An 11,400-nucleotide genomic window follows, 5' to 3' on the forward strand; every position below is an offset into this window, starting at 1 on the left:
GCTATTGAGGCCAATCAGGACTGGTGTCTAGAGAGGGAACACGGGTGGGACCACGGAGGGACCTCGGGAGGGCTCCAGGGCATGTCCGGCCCTGACTCGCCCAGTCCTGATCAGCTGGACCCCAACAGCAAGCTAACCTACTGGTCAGAGCATCTGCCCCCTAGTGGTCAGTGCATGTCATAGCAACTGGTCGGTTGACCGCTCGGTCAGACACTTAAGATATTAGGCTTTTACATATATATATAGAGAGAGAGAGATTGTAACCCACAGTGTAGAATGCTCTACACACACTTTCCTTCCAGCCCCTGGTCTTGGAGACCTCATGTCCTTCTAAGGCTCTGTTCACCCACTTCAGCTGCCACATGAAGCAAATTGCATCATGTGCATGGAAACCCTTTGCAGGCTCCATGGGTGTGTCTTAACTTTGCTGCAGTTCTGATTACCCCAAAATAAGGAGAGACCCCCTCATTATCAGGTAACACCATTGTGGTAAGACCCCTGCTCAGCCTACTGCTGTAGTTTTAAATAGGTCATAGGTTGCCCTAGATGGTTTGGCTCAGTCGATAGAGCCACAGCCTGCGGACTGAAGGGTCCTGGGTTTAATTCTGGTCAAGGGTACATTCCTGGGTTGCTGGCTCAATCCCCAATAGGGTCATGTGGGAGGCAACAGATCGATTCTCTCTCATCATTGATGTTTCTATCTCTCTCTCCCTCTGCCTGTTTCTCTGAAATCAATAAAAATATATTAATAAAAATGAATAGGCCATGAATCAAGCATCGCTGCTCTTCATCCATCCAGTCCCCTCACACCTTCTTTTGTCTTTACCCCCCCTCGCCCCCGCCACCCCCCCAACACATGCACACTCCACTGGGGTCTGTAAAATGGGGTCAGGATTTCTACTTCAACCAAGGGTGGCGCTTCTGCATGGCTCTGCTTCCCCACCCATCTCTGTCCCCAGTCCTCTGAGGTCTCTCCCTCCCTCCCCTCCATCTAACTTGGTAGGCCCTGTTCTGCCCCGTGCTCCTGTGACCTCCTGTTAGCAGCCTCCCCCTTTCTCCTCTGGGGGCAGAGCTCCCCAAAGGTTTGATGGGTAAAGGGGAACAGGAGGGAGGGAAGTGGAGCCTGTCTCCTGGGAGAGACACTGGGCTCATCGGCTGCCCACACCCAGCAGCTTTTCTAGGCCCCTGTGCAGCTTCACCCACCGTCCCTCACTGCCTTCCACTTCCTTTCAAGTTTTGGACTCAGTTTCTCTGACTCATCCCCGAACCGTCTCTACTGCTTCCCCGGGAAGTCCAAGGCCACCCCTTGGCCTTGGGCAGGTATGCCTGGCCAGTTTCCCCATAATGGTGCTACCCACTCTCCTGGAGTAGTCACTGAAACTTAACAAATAAAAAGAAGCAGCTCTGAAAATTATAGATTGCACACTGAGAATGCCACAGGCTGCGAAAGGCTGCGCAGTCCACAGCTTGTGGATCACATGTGGCAGCCTCCCACTCCACCCAGTCCCTCCTGGCTCCCACCTCTGCCCGCCTCTGCCCCTGGCTTGGGCCAAACCCTGGGAGCTTCCTGATGGCTCTCACCTCACACCTCACTTTCCAGTCCAGCCCACCAGCACCCGCAGCAAGCTAACCTACTGGTCGGAGCATCTGCCCCCCCCGCCCCCCGTCTCCCCCTCCCCCCCCCCCCCCCCCCCGGTGGTCAGTGCACATCATAGCAACTGGTTGAGTGGTCGAAATCCCAGCAGATCTCAGGTCAAGGGGACAATTTGCATCTTAGGCTTTTATTATATAAGATGTTGGGCACCACAAATGTGTATTACTCTAAACAGTAACTGACATTGTTCCTAAGACAGAAAGAGTCCTTCATGAGACAGCTCAAGCAGGGCAAACGTGGGGGTTTCCTTCAGGAGGTTGGAGGACTGAGAGAGTTCAGGATGGCATCTCAGCTCTGGTTAGACTCAAATGTTGCACTGTCTCTTGGAGGGGCATTCTGCTGCCAAAGTTTTACAGATGGTTCTAGATGTAGCAACAGATAATTAAAGGAAAAGCACAATTTACACTGCATGGCAGAGTTTACACTTCTCAAGTGTTGACCTGGGTTGTGGGATGTCAGCTCTAGAGGACGTGGGACACTCACAAAGGCTGTCTTGGAGGAGCTGGAAGACAAAGGAAGAAGTGCTGTGACTCAGGCCTCAACACAGAAGGCCAGCAGTAATGCATGGGGCAGGTCGCCAGGAATAAGCCAGTCAGTGGTGTGAATCAGTGTGGATACTTTCCTTCCAAATGGGGGCACATTCTCAGGCCTTTCTGGGGGCCTTTAGGGACCCTAATAGTGATTGCATTAACATGTTGACCTCATGGTGTTCCAGGGCACTGGGGGCTGAGATGGTGCTTCCATCAACAGAGCCCTAGGGGAGAAAAAAATGTGATGTTTGCCACAGAAACCTTCATCCCCCCATTAGGGCAGTAAATCCAAGGTCAGCTTTTCTACCCCTTAGGCCAGGGGCCCTCATACTTTTTAAACAGGGGGCCAGTTCACTGTCCCTCAGACCGTTGGAGGGCCGGACTATAGTTTAAAAAAAACTATGAACAAATTCCTATGCACACTGCACATATCTTATTTTGAAGTAAAAAAAACAAAACGGGAACAAATACAATATTTGTATTTGCATGTGGCCCGCGGGCCATAGTTTGAGGACCCCTGCCTTAGGCACTAAGCTACAGGAAGCAAGTGCAAAAGATTTTATCTGCCTCATTTTCCTGAAAATAATGGAATGTATCTCAGACATGCTTGGTTGCATCCTCAGAGGAAAGCTAAGATTGCAAAAGGGACCAAAGGTATCAGAAGACAGGAGTGAGAAGTCTGATTTGTCAGTTTGATCATTGATTATCTAGGAGGAAAAGAAAAAGGAAGGTCTGGGGACTCTAGGACAGAGCTCCAGGATGGTAACCCCCAGCTGCTCCTTGTCTCACACCAGCCAATATACAACAAAGATGTCCTTTACTCACCAGCTATGAGCCAATTTCCCTTCATGGGTGGTCTGACCCACTGGAGGTGGAGGTGGAGAGATTAAGACAAAGGATAAGATAAAAGAGCCCACTGACATTTCATCTTATCATGCATGGAGGATGGTCCAGTTCTCACTGGGCTTCAGAGAAATCTTGGTGGTCCCCGGCTGCTCCTGAGGATTTTCTTCTTTCCAGGACTGGCTGGAAGCCCCACCTTCATACTTGTCCTTCTTCCTCTGTTGACATCCGTAGAAGTGTTTACAGACCACAGACCATGTTCCTGTTAACCCTCATTAGAGCCCAGGCACTAGTAATTATTGTCCTCACATTCTCAGGGCAGAACCTGAGGTCCAGAGAGGTTAACAGACTTGTTCAACATCATTCCATCCAAAGAAAAAAAAATCCTAGGATCTAGCATTTACTGAGCATTTTTTACTTCCAGCTAAGAGCTTTACTTGGCTTTATGATTTCATCATCATAACAGCTCAAGGATATTATTGTCCCCAGTTTACAGAAGGGAAGCTGAGGCACAGAGAGTAGGCATGCATCTTGCCCTTGGGCTCAGCATTTGTGGGATGTCAGTATTTATCAGGGAAACCGGGCAGTCTGGCCCCAGAGCCCTGGCTCTTCACCCCAGGGTGTGCAACAACCAGAATCCTGGTGAAGACAGAATTTGAATGCATGTCCTAGACCACCTTTTCCAGTACACAGGGAATCTTGTGGAAATGCAGGTTCTGATCCCACAGGTTTAAGATATGGCCATGGTTCTGCATTTTTTAAGAAGCTCTCAGATGACATTGATGTTGTTGGCTTGCCAACCCAGTGTGAGTAATGGTCTTCTGTATCACAGCCATTTTTTATTGTTACCTGACCACCAACATCCATTCATTTATCTGATTGCCACAGCCATTGCTCCCCTCCCCCCCATACAAGCCACTGCCATACCTAAACCTAAATGTACCTTGTTCTTCCAATCTGACCCATTCTATGACTGCATCATTAGGACAATAGCCCTTTACCAAGAATGAATATAGTAATCATTGGGGAGCTATTTGAACATAAACACATTTCCCCTCAATCGCAGACACTGATTCAGAACATCAGGAGGGCGGGGCGGGGCGGGGTTGCACACTGATTCCTAGCGCTTTGTAGTGTAAATCAATCCATCCTTTCTCTTAGGCTTTCAATTTACCCATTACCTATGTAATTTACAGAAACAGGCTAGCAAACCTTGAGCACTTGTTCTTTCTGATCACACCTGGTTAGGTCAACTTCTCTGCCAATCACATTGTGTACATGCACAGGATTGGTTCTTCTGCCTCCACTCCACCCCCAGGGACACAACTTCTTAATCAAAGATATTATTCTCTCGCCACAGGTCAGCTTAGCTAATGGGCATAAATCTGAGTCTTTCTGGGAGGGATCAGAATCACTTCTGATCTCACAAGCATAAGACTGAAGGAGCAGAGATGTTATTCTCTCTCCCCTCAATCTCTGAGCCCAGTTTTCTAGCTGTTCTGGGCCTTGGCTGAGAAATCAGAACTCTTCAAGAAGAATCCATTCACTATAATGAGTTTCAAAGATCACCTCTCTCTATGATTAAGTTTCCCTGACTTTTTTTTTTTTTTTCCTGCAGTGCCAAAGAAAGCCTCACATTGAGGAGAACTAGAAAGGCATGATTCAGGGATGTCAAATGCTCTCAGGATTCCTTCTTGCAAAATCTTTGTTAATTGTACCCAGTATCTATAGTGATAAATTTAAAGAGACATGAAACAGCAGGATCCCAAAGACACTGGACTATTGTATTGTCCCATTAAGTGGAAACAATGGGGAGAGTCTTGAGCCTATCTCCAGGGCAACAGAAAATACCAGTCACAGTCAGATGGACTTTCTGATGAATTTTTAAAAATAGAGTTTTATATACTTTGTTAATTTAAGGATGGGAAAGTTAACACATAAGGATTTATGTAAAATTACAAACCAAAAATGTATCTTCGATTTAATCCTAAATTTTCTCTTTAGGTGTTTTTTTTTTTTTAGACAAAATAAAATTTCTCCCATCAGGAGAAAGACACCATGGAAAACCCAGAAACAACATATTAGCAAAAAATTGTTTTATTTAAAAATCTATTTTAGCATTGAAGTATGAGAAGATCAATTGGTAACATACTGTAGTCTGCTCACATGCTGACGTGTGGTCTTAAAATCTCTGCAAAAGAAACCATCAGCAAAACAACATGAAAGCCCACTTCATGACCAACATTCTTTCAACTGTATATATTGCAAGGTCCTAATCTCATCTTTTGTATGCTTACTTGTTACTATAAAATAGGAGTAAAATGGATGGGCAGCAGACACAACTATTACAACCTTTCATATATATTAAGACAAAACCCTTGCAGAGAACACTAAAAGCCATAAAACACTAAAAGCTATAAAATTAGAACATATAAGTTTTTATAAAAAAAAAAAAGAAAAAAACATCAAATTGGTCATATTGACCCTAGTATTTAAAATTTTCACTTATCCTGCTAATTGCAAAATCTTAGAATAGGACATGGAAAGTGGGGAATATATTAATGTGACCATAAGAACCTGAATTTTTTTAGACCATAACTTTAAGGTAACTTTGTGCTTTTAGTTTTAATGCATAAAATGAAGAAACAGAGCAGAGTGAAAAACGCTGGCATTATAATACTCATGGTGACAAAGTCCATGAAGACTTTGACATTAATATCTGACAGAGTTAAAAAAGGACCGGCTCAGGCCCGGCAGGCGTGGCTCAGTGGTTGAGCATCCACCTATGAACCAGGAGGTCACGGTTCAATTCCCTGTCAGGGCATATGCTCGGGTTGCTGGCTCGATCCTCAGTGTGGAGTGTGCAGGAGGCAGCTGATCAATGATTCTCTCTCATCACAGATATTTCTATCTTTCTCTCCCTCTCACTTCCTCTCTGAAATCAATTTAAAAAATTATATATATATATAGAGGACCAGCTCAGTCCTTACCTTCTGCTGATATTTGATTGGGGATAATTAAACCACCATCAAGCTTCCAGAGAATAAAAGAGACATTTTCTCAAGTGAAAAAAAGTCCTTCTCTAAGTTCTGCCCAAATCATACCCTAGACACATGGAGAGAACTTCTCTTTAAAACTGGGATTAGTGAAGGTTTAATTGTGTGTAGCCAATCTTTCATTTGCTTTCACCCCAATGGTTAACATAGTATCCTGGCCCAATTCTCTGTCTCCAAGTGTTTCTGAGAGTTTTGTGCTCCCTGTGCTCCTGGAAAAGCCTAGTTGAATTTTAGGGGGCAGCTGTGGTAGTGTTTCTTTTCTTCAGGCTCCTTGGTGTCCTGCCTTATCCTCCCCCACAGAGTGTCACATCTTCAGGCCAGTGCCTGGTGGCCATGCCCGTGAGTGCTGTGGCTCCTCAGGCACCCTGCCAGATCTGATGGCTGCTCCAGTCTTCCATCTCACTGACAGGAATCATAGGCTTCCAGCCAGTACTGCCTATCAAATCAATAGAAATGCTGAGACATGACTGAACCCGAGCAGCTGAACCATCATAGGTGGGAGCTGGAATCCAGTGGCAGACTCTTGTTTCCCAGTGTTCTTTCTCTCACTATTCCATAGTAATAAAATCCATAATTTTTGTAATACAAAATAAAGGCGACGCTTTCTGGCTTCTCCGGCAGTTAAGTGTAAGAACACATGCCTAAGCTCTGGCCAAAGAGATATGAGTGAAAATGGAAGAGAGGGGTCTAGCCTTCTTTTCTCCCTTCTTTCTGTTGGTGGGAATGTCGATGCGATGGCTGGAGCTCTAGCAGCAATCATATGCCTTGAGATGGCCTGGAGAATGAAAACTATACATGCAAAAACAATCAAACAAACAAAAAAGAGTTTGGGTTCTTTTGACACTATCTAGTCAAATCTAGCTCAGAAGTAATTGTCTCCAGACTTACAGAACATAAGACAAAAATAATATTCTTTCTTGCTCCAGTCACTGTTATATGTTTTATCAGCCAAATTTGATTCTAACTATATGCTACAATTATAGAGCTAGCCATAGTCAAACAGTGACCAGGTGAATTGGTTTCATCTTCTGGGCTCTCTTTCATGATTCTTCCCCTAGAGCCCACTGTCCTCTGATGCCCTCTGTCTGCCTCCACACTAATGCCCTCCATTGAAGTGTCCATGCTCTGCAATTTTTCTAATCACTTTTCTATATGGACATACCAATCCTACATCCTACCTGCTCTGTGATATGGCAGGTGACTGAATAGGTAATGTGATAATGAAATGTATACTATGTTTTTATTCTAATAGAGCAGTGGTTCTCAACCTGTGGGTCACGACCCCTTTGGCGGTTGAACGATCCTTTCACAGGGGTCACCTAAGACCATCCTGCATATCAGATATTTACATTACAATTCATAACAGTAGCAACGTTACAGTTATGAAGTAGCAACGAAAATAATTTTATGGTTGGGTCACAACATGAGAAACTGTATTTAAAGGGCCAAAAGGTTGAGAACCACTGTAATAGAGCATTCTAGTGGGGGTTAGGGTGACCAGACCACAGGAATAACTAACATAGGTCTTCTAGCAGATAACTATGGCAAGTATTTTCAGGCAGGCAGGCTTTTAGACATTTGATATAAGAAATATAGTTCTGCAAACTGTCAGGCAGCTCCAAGTTCATCCATAGCATGTCAGATTCAATTAGTATTCTGAGATACTTAACTTTCTCCTTATATTGCTTACTTGTATAAAACTTGTATCCTATATAATAAAAGCCTAATATGCAAATCTACTAAATGATGGAATAATTGGCAGAACAACCAGTCACTATGATGCACACTGACCACCAGGGGGTAGATGCTCAATGCAGGAGCTGCCCCCAGCCTGCAGGCCCCAGGCCAGCCAAGGAAGGTGCCAGCAGGAGGGCCCCTGATCGCCCTGCCAGTTGCCCCACAGATTGGCCTTGATCTCCTGCCAGACCTAGGAACCCTACCCATGCATGAATTTTGTGCACCAGGCTTCTAGTTCAAAATAAGATACATGGGGGCTGGGTGAGAAAAAATGTGAAAGTTAACACTTTAAAACATTTCAAGTTTTCAGAAACGATATTCTTTTGATTTTTCTATCATTGAAATTAGAAACAGTGTTTGAAAAAGGCCCCTACATTTAACACAACAATGTTTGGTGAAAAGTCTTTGGTTCCCCCCAAAATCTCCATCAGCTAGTCCTCTACCATGCAAATAAGCATGCAATTTAAGGAAAAAAAGATGTGCACCATATGGAAACACCACTTTTGGACAAGTCCCTGGCTCCAGTTCTTCCAACAAAATTGCCATCCCAATGCCTTAGATTTGGAAATTACGGGGCTACCATTGATTAACACAATATTATGCTTTTTGCTTCCTTGAACCATCAAATACAAATTACTAATTACTTATGAAAAAGTAATGATTTGTTGTTATTTCAATAGCTTATATATTAATAGGCTTTTCTCTAACTTTGCATAAGTCAGAGCTTGCTAACAGTCAGGGAAATATATAAAGAGGAAATACAGGAGACCTCTTGAGTCATCAAATACTGCCTGAATAAACATCCACTTTTCCTTAGCCACCACTGGTATCACTTCCACTAAAAATACAGTAATTTGAGCTTGTGTCCTGGACCCCAAAGGAACAGCTTATGACAGACATGTAATTGTAAACCAACTTCCTTGAAGATAGCAGTGCCTTGAAATGAAAGGCTGGCCTTGGAAAGTAGGCAAGCAAGTAACCTCATGGTAACCTCTTATCTTTCCTTTCAGCGCCTCTTATCTTACCATCCTCTTCCTCCTCCCTCTCTTTTTCATCTCACTGCTATTTACAATTGTCCTCTGGCAGGAAATAAGTTTTAAAAACAAACAAACAAAAAAACTATCAAAATATCTTGTTACTCATAATTATTTTTTAAAAATCTTGTTACTTTCCCCTTTTAAGAAATGTCCCTTTACTATATAATTGCTGTTGTTATTTTGGGGTGTGTGTGTGTGTGTTTTCTAAGCCTTCGCCCCCTAAGCTCACCAAGTTGGAGATCAAAGACCAGGACACAGAGTTCAGGGGCAGAAGCACACTTCTGGACTGACTTGCACTCTCCCAGGCATGTAAGGGAGTATAGTCATCTGGAGACATGACTGACACAAGTAACTGGTAGTCTTCTTGTGGGAGGCGAGACAATGAATAAAACAATTAGAAAACAATGTCAATTGAAGATAACTAACAACGATGTCATGTTTGAAGTCAGTCCTTGAAATAACAATGTACATGCCTAAAAATAGAGCTCAGGTGAGTAAGGAACTAGGTGGGTGGAGAGGTGTAAGAACTGGAAAGATCCAGTCAGGGCAAGGTGAGCCTACCCAACTTCAGAGGGAGCTCTCAGAACTTCTGAAGGCTATTGTTTGGGCCAGAACTTGATACGATTAAGGTCTTTGCAAAGTTTCAATATTGAGGCATTCAGTACTGGTTAAAAGGAAATGGACTCTTATGTATGTTCCTTCTTACTGCTCTACGAGTGGGAAAGCCACTCAGGTTACTGCGAGGGAATGACCCTTAACTCTCTTCTGTACCCACCTGTAAGAGTGCATGGGTTTTCTTCTTCAGTAAAACCCTTTGAGGTACAAGGAGAGGAAAGAACGACAAACACTTCCACTAAAAAGCTATTAGAGGGAAATAAGTGAAAATGAAATGAGGTTTTAATCTTATTTCTAAACCACATTATGCATATATAATGTCTAATCTTTTTGTAAAATGAGTAATAATTTAGATGTACTGCACTCAATATTTAATTACCCATGAGTTCAACATAAATTTCTCTTTTTGCAAATGTAAAATTCTTGCTATTAGAAGAAAAATCCAGTCTAAGGTGAATAAAATTTTGCTTCTAATTCTAGGTATAAATAAAGCTTCCCTTTAAACATGGTTTAAATGGTTGGGTTCATCAATTTATGACTTTGTGTTCATTGAGATAGAGAGAAAATGTCCAGCATACTGACTGGCCAGAGTATGGAGTGCTCAATAAATGTTAATTTATTATTTTTAATAAAGCTGTGTAATTAAGCTATAATCTGCAGTAATGCAAATTTATTATTTCAAATTTTTCATTAACATGGCCCATGTTTTTCCACTTAGATGAGTTTAAATGTACAATGGGAACTATATGAAAATGTTCAGTTTTTTAATTATACTGGACCCTCCCTAATACCCTTATCTCAAGGTTTTGTATTAGAACTAATTCTCCCTTGTGTACTTTGGTAGACATATTATCTCAGTCATGATCTCCATTTGCAACTTATCATTATCTCACCAGTCAAACAGGTCTTCATGGACAGACAAAACCATTCTGCTTCTCCAAAGTGGGGACCTTTTAGTGCATGTGGTGGATGTCTGTATGTCATTCATTTTTAAAGAAACTACTTCCAACCTAGTTGATTTCTGTAATGGTTTTAACAGCTGTTATCTTTCCAACTTTCTTTAATGATTGGTTAGCATCTTTGGCCATATGCAAGAGATTGCTGGCTCTCACTACAAATTAAATGTAGGTAAACCAAATTATTTTAAATGCAATAGAGCTTTCAAACAAATCCTCCAGTTGCTCCTTTGCAAAGTGAAGGATTCTTTCACAAAGCCAATAATCACTTCCTAATGCATGGGTTTTGCAAATCTGGAATTTAATACATCAGATTTGTTAAAAACAGATAACCCTTCTTTATTTGCTTCTCTAAGGGTTGGTCTGTTGGCTTAATTTTAATTGAAAGAATAAAATAATCAAGACCAGATTGCTCCAATCATGTTTTGGGTTGGGTAGGGTTGACAACTAATGTGTAAAGAGCAATTTGGTATAAATGGGATGGGATGGAAGGTATTGGAGTGGGCTGGGGGGACTGTGCCCTCAGATCAATAAGTTTAAGATCCTAGCAGAGCTAAAGTTTGTATACCTTATATTTCCTTTTTAAATTTATCAGGCTCTTTGCAAGATTGCATCCTACAAAAATAAACAAACAAAAACGCAGTATTTCACAACTGATTCTGTACAAGGAGTGGTAGCAACAGAAGAGGATGGATGACTCCAGCACAGAGACATGTAGGCTGAACAAGGAAATGCCTGAGCTGATGTTGTAAAACAAAACCATGTGGAAAAGGACAGTGAGTTGGAGAAGTATGTTTTCCTAACCTGAAGAATAGAAAACTAAAAATAAGACCTCCTTCCTATCAAGAAAGGCTGGCCGTGCTGTCCTTTAAGATTCTCCTTTTTGCCCCTCACTCACATGCTTCTGTCTGGTGTGGCCGCCATCCAATCCTCCAGGGAGAAAAAGAATCTTGCTTTGTCCCTGCCAGACCT

General features: G+C 42.7%; 1 long non-coding RNA gene across 1 annotated transcript in view; it reads left to right on the top strand.

The window, feature by feature from the left end:
- LOC139005216 (uncharacterized) overlaps positions 1 to 11,400 on the top strand; it is a 91,483-nt gene extending 80,083 nt beyond the window's left edge. The window contains exon 4 of the long non-coding RNA XR_011470646.1: positions 11,024 to 11,400. This is a non-coding gene — a long non-coding RNA (uncharacterized lncRNA). The remainder of the gene's footprint in view (positions 1 to 11,023) is intronic.

Source organism: Myotis yumanensis, unplaced genomic scaffold (assembly GCF_028538775.1).
Source record: "Myotis yumanensis isolate MYYU_CA2020_CCGP unplaced genomic scaffold, mMyoYum1.0.hap1 SCAF_3, whole genome shotgun sequence".
Classification (NCBI taxonomy): Eukaryota; Metazoa; Chordata; class Mammalia; order Chiroptera; family Vespertilionidae; genus Myotis; species Myotis yumanensis.